The sequence below is a fragment of the Dipodomys merriami genome, unplaced genomic scaffold (assembly GCF_024711535.1).
Source record: "Dipodomys merriami isolate MVZ:Mamm:240054 unplaced genomic scaffold, mDipMer1.0.p SCAF_36, whole genome shotgun sequence".
Classification (NCBI taxonomy): Eukaryota; Metazoa; Chordata; class Mammalia; order Rodentia; family Heteromyidae; genus Dipodomys; species Dipodomys merriami.
The window spans coordinates 6,022,640-6,044,077 of record NW_027205159.1 but is presented as its reverse complement, the minus strand read 5'-3'; positions in this window follow the sequence as shown (position 1 = coordinate 6,044,077).

Sequence of the window (21,438 nt, the reverse complement as noted above, 5' to 3'; positions counted from 1 at the left end):
AAATCAACTTGGTAAATGATCATACTATTCAAATAATAAATAATAAAATGGCTAAGTTTCATTAGATAAACTAGATTTGAAGTTAAAGGTTATTCATTATGAGATGTAGTTAAAAGTTAACAGCAGAATTTAGGTGTTAGATATATATTGCTCACTCTAGATAGATTTCTTATCACACTTTTATATATGTGAATGTTTTTATAAAATATTGGCAAAACTTAATTTTAATCTGTATTTTTAAAATTACAGTACTGAGAGGTCATGTGGTAAATATAAAGAAGACTCAAGCCAAGATTAAAATTGAGTTCAAGTCTCAATTATTCTATAAACCACTGCAGCAACCTGAAGTATGAGATAAGGTATCTTAATTTTCTTGTAAAATGAGACACTCTTTTGAGCAGTTAAGTATGTTTTCATAATTTTTAGATGTTATACATATTCCATCTTTTTTGCAATTTTTTATTGTGATTAAGTGATTATATAAATTTCACAAATTTCACAGTATTGTGGGATAGCGATACTTAGTTCAAGTCACAAATTCTAATCTTCAAATTGTCTTTATCATGGTCTATAAAGTTCATGAATTCTATGAGCTTTGATAATACAGTTATTTCTTCCACATCAAGTGATAAGTACATTTCTTTCCTTTTGCTTAGTGTCAGCTGTTCTCTTTTTCCTTCTGTTCCCTCTGTTCCCTACATATTCTATCGTGCAAGCATTAGAAAAAACTAAACATCATTCAATACCCCTAAATTTCTCATCTTGCAAACATAGGTGAAGACATGTTGATTTACTGGATAGTTTTTAGCCTATATTTCATAACTCAGGAAAAATTGAAGTATGATACAAGATTTATTACTTAGTCTTTATAATTACAATGATCTTACCTTTATATCTACAAATAATTTAGTGGTGTTAGTCTCTGGTTAGTTTAAAATAGGAAGGTTAAGAATATTAAACATTCTAAATTCTATCTTAAAAATGTAAATGCTCAAAGTGACAATGAAATTAAGTGTTTATTTGCTATCAACATTGTGCAATGAAATAATCTTTTTTTACAACTGCTTTAAAGCTTAACATATGTGAAGTGCACACATGTTTTAAAATATAAAATTACCATTTACTAGTCACTCAGTATTTTTATTACTTGACTATATATTCCTTACATAATATTTAAAAAACATGAAAAAAATCACATTTTCACAAATTCAGGTTGGTACAAATCTCATTATATTTTCTTTCTTTTTTTTTTTTTGGTCGGTCGTGGGGCTCAACTCTGGGCTTGGACGCTGTCCCTGTGCTCTTCAGCTCAAGGCAAGTACTCTACTGCTTGAGCCACAGCACCACTTCTGGTTTTCTAGTGGTTTATTGGAGATAAGAGTTTCACAGACTTTCCTTCCCTGGGCTGGCTTTGAACCACAATCCTCAGATCTCAGCCTCCTGAGTAGCTAGGATTACAGGCGTGAGCCACCCGCACCTGGCTAATATTTTGATTTTATTATTTTAGTTCACTACCATATTATATTTCACTTATTTAGAAAGTAAAAGCAGTATTTATACATATATATATATATGAGCTCAATGGCATTTGAATCATAAAAGGTTGCTTATTATTATACATTTTTTAGTTTTTAAAGATGCCGTGCAGAGGAGTTCAGTTACATGAGTAAGGGAGTGAGTACATTTCTTGTCAAATATTGTCACCCCCTCCTCTGTATTTTTATACATTTTAAATGAGCATACCCAATTCTAAATTGCTCCAAAACTCATCACTTCCTTTAATTTGAAAGGGTGCTGAACTATAATTACTGGCCTCATCTTTAGCATATATCTAAAACCATTATCAAACAATCCATTACTTACTCTTGTTACATCAGACCTTTTCTAATCAATGGATTCTTTTATTTATTTGCAACCATCATCTTATGTTGTATGTGCTATAAAAGGATTTTGCTTGTTTATTTGTTTGTTTTAATTTTTCCTTTGGAAAATTTTTATTTATTTATTTATTTATTAGACCTTGTTTGGTCATATAGTCTATAAATACGACGCGCTTACAGTATTTGGTTCCAGAATAGAGTCAATGTTAATTTCCCAGGCTCGCCTCAAATACCTGAAGCCATAGGCTTCTAAGCTTCTTGTTTGGTTGTTGTTCTGTGTTCCCTTTAATATTTTGTTTTTTTTTCTTTCTTGCTATTGTTTTTAATGTATTTATAATGTACTTCGTGATTTTTTTTTGTTTCTTCGGTATGTTCCTCTCCCATGGTATAACCTCTCTTTTCACTGTATTTGATTCTGGTGCCCTACATCTTGCATATACATTTTTCTAATTTGGGGAGAGTAAGGGAAAAAACAAAATGCTTACATAGGGATACAAGTGGACCCATTGTAACAATGAGATATACAAGACACTATGTGGAAAATGAACTTTACAACTTCGGCGTTGGGGGGTGGGGTAGTTGGAGAGGTGGAGAAGGAAAGGATGGTAGGGGAAAAACAAAGGAGGAGGCAACAATTCTCAATAGTACTCATGTAACTGTAACCTCTCTGTACAGTATTTTTACAATAAAAACATATCTTTAAAAATATACAGGGATTTTGTATAGACATTGTACTTGTAGTTTAAAAGAAAATATATAACTACAAACCTTGTCTTCTAATGAGAGCAATGTTTAACCTGCAATTATTAAATTAATAAATTAAAAAAGTTTACAAGGTAAAGTTGGAGAAAAGCTATGTCAGAGTCTTTTGTAACTACATTTTGCAGTTTCATAGTTAAGCTTAGATATCTGATCCTTATCGTATGACTAAAGGAGGGATCTAGTATCTTTCCACAGCTTGGCAGATTTACTCTTTAGACAAAAAAATATTTGTAGATTTACACCCCCTCCCTCTAAATAATTCAGTTTATACCTGTAAGAATAAGGAGAGTTGGTGAAGCATTCCACTGGCAATTACTTAAGTCAAAAATTACCTTGTTAGATTTTATATCATTATATTCTATCAAACCCTTGGTTAGTATCATATTGAATTTTCACTTGCAAAGACACCTTCAGACCCAGTGTGAGATGCATTAGGACATGTCTGTGGTGAGTTGGAGATGGTACCCAGGTATCATGTCGGACAGAAAGTCCACAAAACTGTTCATTCAAGCCTATTCTTTCCTTATTAGGAGAAAACTGGTGATGAGCAGCAGCCTCTTCCTACAGCACAGAAAGAAACCCATATCTTATATTGTAGGGATGGTATTCAACAGAGAAAGTCACCAATGGCTAAAGTCATGGAAATTTTCATGTAAGTACCTTTCATAAGTTGTTCATTGGAACAGAGCTGTTACAGATGGGTTACAGTTACATACAGTAGTGAGTACATTTCCTGTCAAGCATTGTTAAACCCTCCCTCATTTTTCTCTCACTTTCCCTCTGCTACCAAGGAAGGTTCTAAACACTTGTGTTTCAAAAGCATTTAAGTCATCACAATATCAGAGATAAATGGTTTATATCCATCAAAGAAAATAATACAGAAGATTTTGCTAAAAAAGAGCAGCATGAGCTGGGTACTGGTGGCTCATACCTGTAATCTTATCTACTCAGGATGCTGAGATCTGAGGATCATGGTTCAAAGCCAGCCCAGGCAAGTAAGTCCATGAGATTCCTTTCTTCAACTGACCACCAAAAAAGCTGAAAGTGAAGATGTGGCTAGCGTAAGAGAATGGTAGTCCTGAGGAGGGCAGGGAGTGGGAGTGGGAAGCTCAGGGACAACAACTAGGCCCTGAGTTAAAGCCCCAAGACCACCACCAAACAAACAAGTAGTAACATGGATAGGAAATTTGTTCTGTTTCCTTTGTTCAGAAACTACTCTATAACATTTCTACCATATGTCTGATCATCACCCACATATCTACCTTTGTGTGTGTATGTGTGTGTGTGTGCATGCGTGTATGTGTGTGTGTGTGTGTGTGTGTGTGTGTGTGTGTGTGTGTGTGTGTGTGTGTGTGTTGGTACTGGGGCTTGAACTCAGGCTCTTGTACTCTTGTGATTTTCTGCTGAAGGGTGGTGCTCTACCATTGAAGTATACTTCCATTTCTTTTGTTTTTTTCTTGTTGTTGTTGATTTGTACATAGAATCTCTCAGATTTGTTTCTATGTTGGCTTCAAACTAAGATTTTTAAATCTGAGCCTTCTGAACAACTAGAATTATAATGAGCCATTGGCACCCAGAATATCTACCTATCTGGGTAGTCAGACCTTTATCATCCCTACATTTATCTATTTATCTGTTTATTTATCTTCGCTGATTTGAGATTGTCCTGAACTATTTTCCTCTTCAGACATGGCATTAAGTTATAGCAAAATGACATTTGCATTGAATTATATCTTAATAGATTAGTCCTTTTTCAGTTTGTTGTTTCACTAATGAGCCTGATAATGAGAATGATGTGATTTCATAAAAATGTAACCTTTGAAATGTAACATGTAATTATATTATGAACTTAATAAAATTGTGACAATGTCTCATTGATACAACAAAGCACGTGAATGTAAAACTTTTGAAAATTTGAAATCTAAGGAGACTGCGATACTCACATTGGTCCATGTAGTAGCATCTACAAACATGCATATTTGAAAGAGCTGAATCTCATGTGACCAGTTCATCATTACTCAAGAAACAGAAGGCAAATTCAATTACAATACGCAACACACATATGTGACAACTTCGTGATGTAACTTGAAGAGATGCAGTAGATGGACGGGAGAACAATGGAAGACTGACATTGACCAACATATACTGTACTCATAAAATGACTTGTTGGGGCTGGGAAGTTGGCTCAGTGGTAGAGCGCTTGCCTTGCATGCCTGAGGCCCTGGGTTTGATTCCTCAGCACCACATAAGCAAAAAGAAAAAAGCCAGAAGTGGAGCTGTGGCTCAAATGGTAGAGCACTAGCCTTGAGCTGAAGAGCTGAGGGACAGTGCTCAGGCCCAGAGTTCAGGCCCCACGACCGGACCAAAAAAATAAAATAAAATAAAATGACTTGTTGAATTTGAAACCCCTAGGTAGAACTAAGTAAAATGACTAACAAACGAAATAAATATTTGCAGTGCGGGGGCGGGGAGGGTAAAATAGTGCTTTATTTTTTGAGTACTGTAAATCAGAGTAACATGAGAGAACATAACACCAAATGTCCAAACCAACATCCATCCATCCAGATAATCTGACTGTGGGAATGCTGGTATGATCCACACCTCAAGATGAACAACAGTTGATTTCAAATGTAGCCCAGATCATGACATACAGCATGGTGATAGTTCATTTTATCTTTAAACAAACTTACTATATTTTCTTCTTTTTCATCCTGCCATTCTAACTTTCTTTTCTTCCCTGTATTTTTAAAACTAGATTCTGCATTTATCATATGCCTTGTGGTTCAATTCATCCTGTCATTTGAAGATCTTACATTAATTATGTTTGAACTCGGATGTTGAAGAGTGTGAGTTGAACTGTTTTTAGATCTGTGAGGATGAAGTGCTAGATTTCTCCTGCCACAGGTGCCTCAGTCCAGAGAGCCTGTCTCTGCTTCAAGGTTTTCCTCTTCTTGTGCTGAAATACAGTCATGGATGGAGTCACTTGGGGTGAGAAAATAGTCAGTGGAATTGTGAGCTGTCTAATTGAAGAAAGGTATGAATACCTTGCTTTGGAGCTGCCAAGCTTTAATTGAGGCACTGTATTCCTAAGATAGTGTCCGTGCAGGTTAAGAAACAGAACAATTTCCAGGGTTGTCGATGTTAGCCAACCGACTAGGAAGAGGTACTTAAATCCTATCCCCAAAGAGTCTTATTTACTTCAAAGAACCAGAACCTCCCACCCTCTCTTGAATATTAGTTGTGCGTTGTCTCAGAAACATCTGGAAAAGCACACATTATTAGAAAGACTCATAGTGTAGTGGTGAGTTATTTATTGCTCCTTCTTTTCAATATCTCTAATATATAAAGACATTTTGAAGTAAAAACAGATTGCCTCAAAAGCCATTTCAAAATGGCTCTTCACTGAGCAAAGTGAACCCATTCTCCTAGACAGAGTCAATTTTGTGTGGAACAAAAGCTGAACAACTGTGAGTGTCAGAGACCAGCTTCTGTTGTTATCCTTCCCTAGAGTCTGTAGAGAAGTTCTGATCTATTGTGAATAGAAGGCCTTCCTCCAGCTTGTTAAATATATTCTGGGAGACATCATATCCAGACATGATACTTGTTCTCAAGAAAGCTTTAATGTAAAACTCATAGGTGAATATTTTGTACATTTTTACTGTAAAAATGCTGTACAGAGGGGTTAAAGTTGATGAGCAAGGTAATGAGTACATTTCCTATTGAGCATTGTTACCTCCTCCTTTGTTTTCCCCCCACCATCCCTTCCCTCCCACCTCCACAACTCCCCCCACCAGCCACCCTGCCAAAGTTACAAAGTTCGTTTTCAACATAGTGTTTTGTTGTTACAATGGGTCAACCTGTATTCTTTGCCAATGGGGGACTGAGCAGAAAAGCAGAGGGCTTCTCACAAAGGAAAGGTGACACACAATGTATACATTGCATGATTAGTGCAGTATATGTGCAAAGAACAGCACAGTCCTATTGTGACTATTGTAATAAGTTCTCTATCACCTTAAATGTTCATTTCAACCAAAAGATAATAATAAATTGTACTTAAAAGAGAGTGCTGAATATTTTCTCTTTGCTCTTCTGAACCTGCTCCATCTTATTCTCTAATCTGCTCTGGACCCTTGATGTTGCTCCCTGTGGTCTAGTTGAGGACAGCAGGCTCTGACAGAAGGAGAGCTGAGGGCACTGATTCTTTTTCTTGCCCTGCTGGATGATGGGTTGTTGGATTCCTTTAAGAAGACTGTGTCTGTTGTATTGTAAGATAGATCTCATTCAGAACCCACCTCTCTGAAGATTCTTGTAAATTTTTCTCTCCTTACACTACTGGCCAAGGAAGGGTAACAGCTTGGATACTTTTCCAGTTTTCAAGGCTTTCACCAACCCGGTCCTTGCTGCATCCTTACATCCTTTCTTCCTTAAGCCCTTCCAGCACCTCTACTATGTGGGCTGATGATAATTTAATGCAGATGTCGATGCATTGCTTTTTTTGTTTTTGTTTTGTTTTGTTTTTTGAAATGGACTTGTTCTGTAGGCGAAGCTTGCCACAAACTGATAATCGGATCTGATCCTTTTACCTCAGTTTTAAAAGTTCTTGGATTACAGGGAAAATATATGTTCTACCTGAACCTTTAATGCTGGATATATATTTTTAATTCATTTTTTTTTTCGCCAGTCTGGGCCTATTACTTAGGGCCTGGGTACTGCCTTTGAGCTTCTTTGTTCATGGCTAGTGCTTTACTACTTGAACATCAGCTCTACTTCTGGCTTTCTTTTTTTCTTTTATCTTTTGGTAGTTGATTAGAGATAAGAATCTCTGGGGATGGCTTTGAACTGCAATCCTCACATCTCAGACTCTAAAGTATCTAGGAATACAGGCATAAGCCTCTGGCACCTGTCAAGCAGAATTTATTTTTTATATTTTTATTTTTAATAGAGTCAACTATTACTTGTTGAAACTGGGTGCCAGTAGATCATGCCTATAACCCTAACTCCTTAAAAAAACTGATATCTAGCCAGGCGATGGTGGCTCACGCCTGTAATCCTAGCTACTCAGGAGGCTGAGATCTGAGGATCATGGTTCAAAGCCAGCTGGGGCAGGAAAGTCCGTGAGACTCTTATCTCCAATAAAACCCACAAGAATACTGGAAGTGGCACTGTAGCTCAAGTGGTAGAGTGCGCGCCTTGAGCTGAACAGCTGAGGGACAGTGCCCAGGCCCAGAGTTCAAGCTCCATGACCGACAAAAAAAAAAAAAAAAAAAAAAGAAAAAAAGAAACATATCTGAGGATCATGATTCAAATCCAGCTGGACAGAAATATCAATCTGCAATTATCCAGTTAAAAGCCTAACTGAAAGCATGATTCAAGTGGAAAAACACATTCATGCTCTAATAAGCATTAGCCCTGAGTTCAATCCCTAGTACTGATAAAAAAAAAAAAATACTGTTGAGTGTGCTTGGTACTAGGGGTTCCATAGGAAATGAATTGTGTGTGTGTATTTGCACATACATACACATGTGCACATTTATATTTATGCACACAAGGATATATACATATATACACATACATGCATGCATACATGCATGCATGCATGCATACATACATGTACATGAGATAAGACCTAGGCAACCAAAAGTTTATCATTTTGTAAAGACAGACAGAGTTCCTCAAATAACTGCTGGACAAGCAGGTGCTGAGCAGAAGGCTAGTTCTGCCTGAACTTTTAATGCTGGATTATTGGAGTTGCCTCAGTGAGTATGACATTGTTAGTTTAGTGTTGAGGAGAAGATGAGTTTTATCCAAGACTCAGGTAAGGAAAAGGTATTAGAAAATTGCATAGATCATTCAGTCTATTATTATTACACTCAAGGAACAAGTATGGATTTGTATTTGTTGTTACATCTTAAATGTAAAGGGTGATTTCTGTATTCATAAAATAGTGGAGTAAAATGCTTATCACAGTGGAGCAAAGATCTCTTTATACTCCTGTCTCACTTTTTCATAAATACCTCACTGAAAGCCTGATATCTATTTAGGTTCAGTGAGATCTAATATCTTTCTCCCTCCTCTCTCTTTCTCCTATATACACATATACACACAATACATACTTTGTTCTTTTGTTTTTAATCTATCAATCTCCTCGAAATACAAAATTATTCTGTACACATTTTAAAATAATATGTATATATATTCTCTTCTCTCTATCTATCATATTTATTTATCTACAAATAGATCTACACACTTGTAGATAGATAGCTATAGAGACAGAGATAATGTTTGGAAAAATGAATGTATAAATCAGGGTTCTGAGGTGAACATTTTGAAATTCAACTCACACTGACATAAGCAATAGAAATGAATTTGTTTCTATGACTGAAAATTCCATAGGTTCTTTGGCTTTAGGTAGAGAAAAATGTAGAAATTGAGTCTCAGGGGATAGAATCAATGTCCCTCTACTCTTTCTTTTTGAGATTCCTCTGCCTTGTTTTCATTTTCTTTTGCTGATGATAGGCAAAATCAGCGTTAGCCTATACTTTCGCTATGACTTGTGAGCCTAGAGCATGAAGCATCTTCTCTAATTCCTATATGGTCCATAATCTGAGAGGCCCAAATTGTTTGAAATCGGTGTCCTTCTCATGACCCTTCTGCCAGGAAGAGTTACTCCTGATTCTCTAGGATTGGCTCTCACACATATTCTGCTTGAGGCTAAGGGAAAGAAAGAAGTGAAATGAGGTAGAGGACAGCTTAGCTATAACTAGGCTAGACCTAGTCATGGAGGTCCTATCCTACTCCGCTTAGACCTCTACCTGTTGTGAAATATTCAGTGCTGAGCACTGAAGCCTTGGTGTCTCACTCTCCAAGTAGTTGATGCCACCATACCCAAGTCTAGATTCTTGCACGTATCAACCAAATAGCTCTGGGGAGAGAAGGTAAAATCAAATGACTCATTTTACATTCAAAATGCCCCACTAGAGTATTTGGCCTGGAAGGTCAGATGAGCTAATACATTCCTAGTTGTAGGGAGAGCCCTTCCATCAATATCAAGGAGTGGGCTTGATCCCTTAAAATCAATCCATGGTTCTTTTGCTCTTTGGAGAAGGGCATCTTAGTCTAAAAGAGAGGTGTTAATACTATTTTTATCTCAAAAGCAAAAGGGTGGTTTTCTTGATCTGTTTGTTCCTAGGACTCTAAAGAGAGTCTAAAGAGATTCTGAAGAGAGCTAAAGAGCTCATGAATATATTGGTCCTAATTCATTTTTATCTAAGAATACAACATCATGAGAGAAAAGCTTGATCTACATTTTCTAGTTACAGCAAACTTAGGGTGAGCCTGCTCACTTCTCTGTTCTTAAACTAAGAGATGTCTTAAGTGATGTTTATAGGACAGAGACATGAAAAAAATGCTTTAGAGACCATTTTATTTTCATGAGCCACATAACTGATTTGTGTTATCTTCATAATGAGCCCACTTAGAAAATGTTAATATAAAAATATTAATTAACATATGCTGGTCATGGTGTCAAAATTATGTAAATAGTGACCTGAAGCGAGATGGTTCATATTTTCAGGAGCTGCATTTTAGTATAGGAAGGAAACTATATAAAAAATAGAGCAACAAATAACTAAAATAATTACAGATTGTGGGAAGGATCAAAATGAATATAAACAGATTGCAGTAATGGGGGAAAACAGTTTGTTGGGTTTATTTCTTTGGAAAGAGCAATAGGGAAATGCTTTAGATGTATTTTAGAAGAAATTTTATTCTGAGACCTAATATTTGGAAGGTGAAAGTTTTGAAAAGAGCAAACAGAAGGTTCCTGAAAGTGAGTAGCTTCATTCAGGCTGTGTAAGAGCAAGGCTAACTGGAATATAGACCTGAAAGAGAAAAAAAATTCAAGCTCAAGAATAACCTTATAGAAGATACCAAGAAGCAGGTACTAGAAAGGGGTGAAATTGTGTCAGGGAAAGGGATCGACTATTTCAACTAATGAAGAAAAGAAGGGGGAGAGAATACAGTAAAAAACACACACACACACACACACAATGTGTATCCTACAAAATTAAGAAAGGTGAGGGAAGAGGAGGTTTGGAAGGGATGTTGAGAATGTTGAAAGGGGGGACTTGGATCAAGATACATTGTCTCCATACACTGCTTTGTTGAATGGAAACTCCTTTGTTCAACTACTTAAAGGAGACAGTTGAGAGAGCATCGTAAAGGACAGTGTAAGGGGTCCAATTTGTTTTCCTGCCTGTTGGAGTGAGTTTTCTATTTCAGGTAAATAGCTATCTTCAACTTAGAGAGTTTTCAAATTCACATGTTGATCTTGCTTCTGGAACTTGAAGCTCACAAAACAAACAAACAAACAAACAAATAAATAACTCCTCATCCCAAACTTGATGTATATGAAACTAAACCAACAACACAGGTTTAATCTCTGTTGTCCAAAATGCTTGGATTAGAAGCATTTCAGATTTTTTTATTTCTTTTTCAGATTGTGGAATATTTTCATATCTAGATTGACGTATCCTACAGTTGTGACCTAAGTCACAACATGAAATTCATGTATTTGTGTATGCCTTTAGTGTGTTTGTATTTTGACATACTCAATTTACCTCTTTTAGTATTATATCTATGTTGAAAAGGCTTTGATTTTAGAGGCCCCAACTTCCACATACTGTTTATCTTACTTATAATTTCACATACTTGTTAAGTCTCTTGCTGCAGTAGATCATGTAATTGCAATTAATTCCTTCCCTTTCTTGTGAAACAATTGTACTTTCTACCCATTATCCTCTTTGTCCATGTGGTTTGGAAATAAACGCAGTCCTTGGACCTAAATTGAAAGCTATGTGGGAGGAAAAGAAAACTTTAAAGACTATAAAGGAATACTATTCAATGGATAAAAGTCCATCGCCAAGTATTCTGACTGATGAAATGCTTGTGTTCAGAATGAGCCTAGAGAAGGGCTACATTAAATTTCTGGTTTTCATAGTTATAATGTACCATGAGATTTTTTTTGTTGCTTTGTATATTCCTGCCCCACCGTATAACTCCGATTTTCACTGTATTTGATGTTTGTGCCCTGCATCTTGTATATACTTCTCTAATTTGGAGAGGGGAAGGGAAAAACAAAATGCTTAAATAAGTACACAAGGTGACCCATTGTTACAATGAGATGTAAAAAACACTGTTAAAAAACAAACTTTACAACTTCAGCAGGGGTGGGAAGGGGTGGGAGGTAGTTGTGGAGGTAGGAGGGAAGGGATGATAGGGGGAAAACAAAGAAGAAGGCAACAATGCTCAATAGGAAATGTACTCATTACCTTGCTCATGTACTGTAACCCTTCTGTACAAGATTTTTACAATAAAAAACATACAAAAAATAAATTACTAAAAAAAATAAATTACTGTTTTTGCTTATGATGTGAATGATATAATAAAATACCCTTATTGAATCAGAGTGGTAAATATAATTTTTTCTCTGGGATGGAAAATCAGTAAAGACAGGGGCTATGTCTCTCCTTTTCACCAATGTAAGTTAAGGGTTAGAGTCTAGAAAATACCAATAATCATTTAGCAAATCAGTGGTGAGAAAGATTACATTCTCCTTCTACAAGTAGTACTTCTACAAATCCAGGAGCCAGTCTCATATTTACTGACCCACTTAAGAATTTATATGTGGATGCTATTTTCCCAGTATTTTAAAATTTTGACTTAAAAATATAACTCAATATAGAAAATAGAAAGAAGAAACAACTAATTTGCATATCAAATAATTTCCTGCAAAAATCTAAAAAGCTTAAAATTGTGTCTATTGTATCAGGAGATTTTAATATGGCTTTTAAAATAATATGGATATATTATATATATATGTATATATATATAAACATTGTACTATGGATATCAAATACTTTTTCAAATGGTTAAAGTATAAAATGTTGTGTAATGTAATTGATTATTATTCTGAGGATATATGAGAAAAATCTTACTTGATTTACAAGTGAGTGTGATTTCAAAACAAATTGAAGAATAAAAAAGATCCATAAAAGAACTTTTAACTTGTGGCTAACCATCGAGTTTCATGAAAAAAAAAGAAATATCTATCATTGACATCTTATTGCAGATGAGAGATAATCATATTGCATGGCAGAAAGACAGGGAATCATTTAAAAAAATCTGGAAACCAGTTCTTTAGATTCTCTAAGACATATGTACTCAAGGAAAAAAAGAGATTGGAAAAGAGAATGGCAATTGTGGGCATGGTTGGCATTAGTTGTGTTTGGCAAGTTATCAGGAGAAGTAGATGAGCCTTAGAAAGAACCGGCCAGTCTGTAAAAGAAATGAAACAGGAAGAGAAATGGGCCAGAAATTTGGGGTCTCAATATTAGGGAAATGAGTGCTATGAACCCCAAAGAATAAGGAGTTCTGTTGTAAAATTTTACTTTGTAAAATGAATGTAAAAGTATCTTCAATTTCAGCATCTTGGAAAAGGTCTATGTCTAACAATGCGTAAGAGTTTGTATAAATTCAGCATCTCTTCCCTTATGTGAAATGTCATTGCAAGAATGTAAATACATGACATGGAAGATGCATTGCCATAAGAACTGTGGTGAGTGAACCTTAGAGGGATGAAGCAGATAAGGAATGCCTACATTTTAAGATGTATAGAATTACACACACACAAATGCAGTGGAAAGTTGTGATTTCAATGAAGTTATCAGACTTTCCTGGGGCAAAATTTCTCAGAGGCCACTTACTAATGAGCCTTGCAAATCTCAAAGGAGGAGCTATGGAATGTAGCATTTGTCAGAACATTTACTCCTAAAGCATTATATACCTTTGCCTTACTAATGACACAAATCTTTAACGATGGCTCTTTCATGGAACAGAGCTTGGGGTTTTTTTGTATACATTTTTTATTGTAAAGATACTCTGTACAGAAGGGGTTACAGTTACATGAGTAAGGTAATGAGGACATTTCCTATTGAGCATTGTTACCTGGCCTTTGTTTTTTTCCCTACCATCCTTTCCCTGGGCACCTCTCCAACTCCTCCCCCCCACTTCCCCACCCAAAGCTTTAAAGTTCATTTTCAACATAGAGTCTTGTACATCTCATTGTTACAATGCGTCAACCGATATCCTTATTTCAGAGTTTTGTTATTTCCCTTCTCATCCCCAAATTAGAAAAATCTATAAACAAGGTGCAGGGCACCAGAATCAAATACAGTGAAAATAGGAGTTATACCATGGGGGAAGGACATACAAAAGAAACAAAAAAAAATCACTAGAAGAAACTAGGAAAGGAATTTTTGGACCTAAAATAGACATTGCAGGATGTATAGATATACTACAAGGGAAATTTAAAAATAAATGAAGGAATTATAGTTTTGAATTTCCCACTTGTGTATGTAACTTGCAGTTTAACAAAATGAAGAACAGAAACTAGAACGTGTGTCTTGGTTGGGAGAGGCACCAATAGGATCAGAGAAGGGGAGGAGACCCATGGACAGAGGAAGTGTGGGCAAAACCAGTCATAATATTCAATATACATATGTGAAAATGGAAGCAGGCAATTTGAGGGGATAGGCAGAGTTTGGAGACATGGGGAGAGTGATGACATTGATTACTTAACAATAACAATCAAATAGGGCACTACTAAAAGAAATACAAGGTGAAAAAGTCAAATGGGGAAATATTTATTTTTATATAACTTAGCTCTTTCCAAATCAGCTCAGTCTTCAATGACAACTATAAACCATGGGCAAAATATAAAACTCCTGTCTGAAGGTACTGGGAATGACTCAAGTAAGTGGAGAGAAAAGAATAATGTTACAGGAATGGGAAGGCGGCTCAGTGGTAGTGCTTGCCTTGCATGCATGAGGCCCTGGGTTTGATTCCTCAGCACCATATAAGAAGAAAAAGCCAGAAGTGGCGCTGTGGCTCAAGTGACAGAGCAGTAGCCTTGAGCTGAAGAGCTGAGGGACAGTGCCCAGGCCCAGAGTTCAGGCCCCACAACTGACCAAAAAAAAAAAAAAAAAGAAAGAAAGAAAAAGGAAAAAAGAATAATGTTACAGACATCAGAATTGTATGTCAAAAACCTTGACAGATTCATGTTAGTACCATGCTGTTCTCAACAACTTCTGAATACACAAGCCATTTATATACCTATGGCCATTCCCATGTTACCAAGAACATAATCCCCCTGTCCCATGTCCCTTATCCCATAACAAACTTATGTTCTCTGACTACAGAGGAATTAATCAGAAACCAGTTACAATAAAATATTTTAAAAACCCTCAGACATGGAAGTTAAAGAAATTTAGAAACTATTTTAGACTATACACAGTGAAAAATATGATAGATCAAATTTTCCACATGTGGTCTAAGACCTTCTGAATGACCCCTGCTGTTGAAATGTCTTTATGATACAAAACAAGCCCCAGCTAAAGGATCCAGGAAACTAGGATGGAAAAAAATCGACATTTGGGAAAGGGCAGTGTAGGGCTATTAAGCAGATTCCTGCCTTCCCGGCTTCTAGCAGAAACTGAGGTAATGTAGCTGTCAAAGCCGGAGAAACATCAAGGCAACACCCATGAAAGAGCCCAGACTTCTTTCTATGAAAAACTGGAAAAGAGAAGCTGGTAAACGATAGCGATATCATCACCAGGAAAAGAGACCCTTAATAGACTGCTTTTGTCCCAAATAGCTGACATAGATATTTTTCAGGGAAGGTATTTAAACTATTAGATGGTTCTCAAAATCATTAGTTATGAAAGAAATGTCACTTAAAGTCATAATAGATTGTAACTCTACAGCTGCTGGAGAAGCTAACACAAGAAACCTAACCACACAAAAGCGTGAAGAAGGATGTGAAGCTTCTAGAATCTTCACAGTTTGCTTAGGGGAGAAAGCAAAATGGTACCGCCACTTTGGAAAGCAGAGTTACAATGCCTTTGGTCTATTTCTAGATATTTACCAAAGAAAGTTAGCATCTACAAAAAACAGTGTGTATAAATAGTATGTTATGTATTATTAATAATAGCCCCAAGAGGACCTCCAATGGATACATAAAGATATATGTTGTAGTATATTTCTATCATGGAATACTACTCAATACTAAACAGGAACAAAATAAATTATACAATGAACAATAGAGTGAACATAAAACCTGTTAAGTGAAAGAAGAAAATTATAATAAAACAAATTTTATTTACAAAGGATTGTAGAAATGGTAGAGAACCTGGAGGAAGTGCCAGTGTAGGCAAAAGATCTGTAACCTTGATTACAATGGTCTTCAGTACAAAGAACTACTTGCCTTGCCTTGAACAGAGACTGCTATAGCTTTCTGGTGCTTTTTATTCCCAGAAAAAAATTCTCTTTTTCCCAAATGAGGCCTCTCTTCCACTGAGCTTCATTCAGCTCACCGTGGTGTTCATACTGGGCTACCTAAGTCCATTAGAAGGCATTCTCTCAGGTCTCCTCTCCACAACTGTTTGGGCCCAATTCTTTCACTTTCCATTTGTTTTATTTTCCAATCTCCTTTCAGAAGTTACTAGGGTTTCCCCCCAGTTCCAATAACTTGTTGGACTTTGTTTTTATTTCGAACTTTTCTAGCATCTGGCTATAATCCTCAGCTTTGAAAGTATAATAGATATTTCATATTTCATGTGATAATTTTTTACTTCAGGCAGAACAAATTTTACTGAAACTTTTCATGTCTTTTTTTCCCTTTTCTTTTTCTTTTAAGAGGATAACATGAAACTATGTCTTGTTGTCTGCATGTTTCCCATATTCTTTGCTAAGACACTAAAAAACATGTCCATTTAAATAGCTCATTTAGAACTGAAACATGTCTATCCTTTCCTTTGTTAATCCTGGGGAGGTATAATTTTTTCCATGATATCTTATGGGTATTTTTCTGTTAAATAACTCTATACATTTTCCCCTTAGAGCTGTAAGTGAGAAATATGATTTGTTTTGCTACTATTTGTATTTTTTCTCATCCCTTGTCCAGCGTAGCCAATGCTGCTTGCAATTATCATACAGACATTTGCAGAGGCCCATTACATTTCTCTATAAGCAATGCTGTATGACAATTTCTCTAAACTTTCTCCTAATATCCACATTGCCTTAATTTCAATGCTTCCCAAGGCCTTCCCTGGCCCCTTCCTATCAGCAGGCATGCATGCCTGAATGGCCAACGATTCACTTTAGCTGGGGTTGATATGGCGAAGTAATTACACGCCATGATTTTGTTAATATATCACAATAATCATGCAAGCTTCCTTAATAACTGCACCATTTCTAAGAAATCCTCAGTAGGAGAGTTTCTTGTTAACGATGATTAGACTAGCATCACATAGGAGTGTGATATTTTATAAAAAGCTTCATAGATTAAGGAAGACCAGCAACTCCTTTGAGATTAAAGGTAATTTAGACATGGTGTGAGCAGAAGGAAATGTCTGCCCTGGTCCCCAGGAAACATTTTTAAGAGGAGAATCTTTTTCCATTATCCAAGTATCAGCTTAGAAAGTCTATTTCCTTCTTTATAGATGAGGCAATAGAGGCTAGTAAAAAATAGCCTAATGAAAATAAGTAACTTTCTCTGAGCTAGAGTAAATGATAGATCTGGAGCTGAAATATTATGCAAGACATAATCATTCAAGTCTCCCTGATTCCAAGCCTATGGCTCTTCTTGAGACACCAAACTGCCTTTCTGTGACATCTTTTACATAATATTTCTTTTTTATTTTTTTTAAATTTAATTTTATTTTATTTGTGAACATACTGTACAGAGGAGTTACAATTACATGGGCAGGATAATGCATACATTTCTTACCAAGCATTGCAGCCTCCTCCTTTGTTTACCCTTCACATCCCTTCCCAGCCTCCCCCCTCCCCCCCAATCCCAATCCTTCTCCTTCCCCCCCTTCTCCCCCAACCCCCCACCCCCCACCCCTCTGGCACCAACGTTGTAAAGCTCATTTTGGACATGACAACTTGTACTTCTCATTGTTGCAACAGGTCCACCTGTATCCTTAAACAACTGGTTTTTCCCCATCTCCTCCACAAGTTATACAGACATCAAATATAGTGAAAGCAGGGGTTACACTGTGGGGGAGGGACATACAAAGCAACAAAGAGATAATCTTATAAATGCGTTAGAAACACATGCATGAAAGAAAAAAAAAACATTAAAATACACATCTAAGGGTTCATTTTCCTGACATCACATTATCTGACCTTTTCCGCTTGACTCATATATATACTAGATATTACAAATAAGGGAAACCATGGGACCTATGTTTCTTTGGGCCTGGCTTACTTCACTTAATATAATTTTTTCCAAGTTTTTCCATTTCCTAACAAATGGTGCAATGTCATTCTTTCTGATGGAGGCATAGAATTCCATTGTGTATATATACCACATTATCTTGATCCATTCATCTACTGAGGGGCATCTGGGTTGGTTCCATATCTTAGCTATGGTAAATAATATTTCTAAGTAAACACAAGAGCACAGAATGACATCACAACATTTTTCATACTTCTGCCACTTTGCCTCCATTTCTTTATTATTATTTTTAAGTTACCTTTATGTGATTGGATGAGGAACTGCCTTTCAACAAACCAGTTTATAAGTACAAATGCATCTGATCAATGTCTCCCCTTTCATCATTGTCCCCCATCCCTCCCAACCTATCCCCTCCTTTCAGTTTTGCTAGTGTCATATGATATGCATATGGAATATTATGACTGCATTTCCTCTCCTTCCTCTCTTCATTTGTCTACTATTCCTTGTGCTTCCTCTAGTTCTTTGTAGGTTTTCCTTTACCTTTGCCACTCTATTTTGAAGTATTTCTTCTTTTTCATTTTTTCATGTTTTATTCCTATATAGTTTAGTGTATATATGTAGTATATATATACACTAGTTTAGTGTATATATCGTGTATATATACACTAAACTATATATACTAAAGTATTATATACTATATATACTTAACTACTAAACTAAAATATATATACTAAACTATATATATATACTAAACTATATAAACTAAACTATATATACTAATATATATATTAAACTATATATATATATATATATATATATTATTGCCAGTGCTAGGGCTTGAACTCAGGACTTGAGAATGGTCCTTGAGCTTCTTTTGCTCAAGGCTAGCACTCTACCACTTGAGTCACAGTGCTATTTCTCGCTTTCTCTGTTTATATGGTACTGAGGAATCAAACCTGGGGTTACATGTATGCTATGCAAGGACTCTACCACTAAGCCACATTGCCAGCCCCAAGTTTCGTTAAAATTTTTTAAAAAATAATTTGTTCTAGCCAACTGCTGGTGGCTCATGTCTACAATACAGCTACTCAGGGGTCTGAGATATGGGGATCACAGTTTGAAGCCAGCCCAAGTAAGAAAGTCCATGAGAATCTTATCTACAACTAAAACCACCAGAAAACTGGAAGTGGAGCTGTGACTCAAGTTGTAGAGGGTTAGCTTTGAGCAAAAAAGCTCAGGGACAGGCTGTAAGTTTGAGTCCCAAGACAGAAAAAAACAAGCAAACAAACAGAAAATGTAGTTCTCACAGCCTTTACAATATGTGACAAATTCACTTGTATTGGGTACAAAATGTCTCAAAAATATCTGCAAATATTTTTGTTCAAATTTGATTCCCTGAAGACCACATATGATATTTTCTTTTTGAGAAAACTTTAGATCTTTTAAATCTAGAGCACTCTCCTTCCCTCATCTTCTTTTTAGATTTATAGTTAATGAATTGGTGTACAAAAATAAGTACACTGTTCTAATTTCTCATTTGTCTTTCCTTCCTTTTGTTATAATTTAGCCTGGTTTTCTCCTTGCTCTTTCCATACTTACTGTTTTTAAAAAAACCAACAAACCCTTTATATTCTGTAGCAGCATGAATGAAGAGGTTTAAGTTTAAATATCCTCCTCAAAGCACATATCATGAGTGGCTGCTGGTTTCACCCCAGCTGGTTGTATCATTATTGGAAATGCAGGGATAATTTCCAGATTCCTGAAAGCTCATCTTTTCTTTGCTTAAGTTTTTATTAATTTTAACCCCGTTAATTAATTTTATTAATTTTAAATTTATCATTTTGTAATTTAAATTAATTTAATCCAAGTTAAATTAATGTGCCTGCCACTGTAAACTGGTGGTTTTTTTCCCCTTAATTTTACACATCTTACACACTTACTAGAATTGCATCAAATGTTTATTTGTGTGAATTACAGTGTCCATAGAAGAGTCTCACTAAATATTTATATTTTCCTATTATTGGCTACTGTGAATTTCTATTGTAAGAACTTGGTGCTTTAGGTCTGCATGTCTCAGTCTCTGTCTCTCTGTCCTTCGCCCACCATGAGGTAAAGAGCTTCATCAAGGATACCTTCCCACAACCATGACATTCTGCCTAAACACAAGGGGGTCAAGCAACCATAAACAAAACCCATCTCCCCACCCCACCCCCAGCCCCAGCTTTGCAAGTATTTGTCACTAGGACATAAAGTCAGACTAGAGATACTTCTAACACACTGGGTTTTAAATAGCTAAAACTTAACAAAAATTGTGTTTGATTTTACACTTACAGGTTTTCTTTTGTGCTAAAATGTTTGTTCCTAATAACATTAAATATAGAATATATTTACAAGTGTCCATGTGGTAATGCCATATTGATTGGACAGAGAAGCACATAGGAGATGATTTCTGCACACCTCTGAATGAGTTTCCTGAACAAATTACCTTCAGATGGGGGAAGGGGAATGTATACCTAAATTTACTTGACACTATCCCACAGGTGGGGTTCTAGGTGAAATAAAAAGGGAAATAGGAGAAAGCCTGAGAGAGCAGGCATACAGTTGATTTTGCTCACAGCCGTGAAAAACGGACTGAACAACCATAAAAAAGAACAAATGATATTTAGTGAAGGCTGACTTTCTTCACAGGTTCCTTCTTCACAATAGTAATCCTTTTTATTACATAACTATTTTTATTACTCTCATCGTTTACCCATTAACCAATACGATATTGTTAGAACTTTTGATTATCAAGGATTTTTCTGTTATTTCATAACCTTTCATATCTAAAATAACCTTTCTTAGCTAAAATAAATTCAAGCTATTGCTGTTTATTAACCTACAAAAATTGAGATTTTTTTAAGACTTCATAAACATTTATTTTATATATATTTAATTCATGTAATTTTAATTATTATGCTTATCTTAATTTCAATTTCTGTTATAATGAGTTTCCATTGTATCATCTAATGGATCTTGATACATACTACTTTATTTTAGGGGGGGTCTAAGAATTGAACCCAGAGCCTTACACTTTTGCCTATGCTTTCTACCATGGAGCTAACTAATAGCCACTCTTATGTGTGTGATGAATTCCCCTTTGATTATTTTAATATTTTATGATAGACAAATGTTATTATTTACAGATACAAGAAGTTATATTCCTATCTTTGTAATTTTTATGAATTTATTTCCCAGTTATTGGATATTTTTATGCTTGTGTTAAAGAGCAGATTAAAATATACATTTCTTTATTTTTTAAGACTTAATAATAATGCCTTTAATCAATAATTCTTAAGTAAGATGCTGGTAGAGCACTGTTCAGAAAGTGTTTGATTATTTTTAGATTTTCAAGTTTCCAGAAATATCAGGAAAGAATTTTGAATGAAATGTCTTAAAAATATAGAAATAATAAAATATTTTTTCTTCAATGGCTAAAGTAATAAATTACACTGG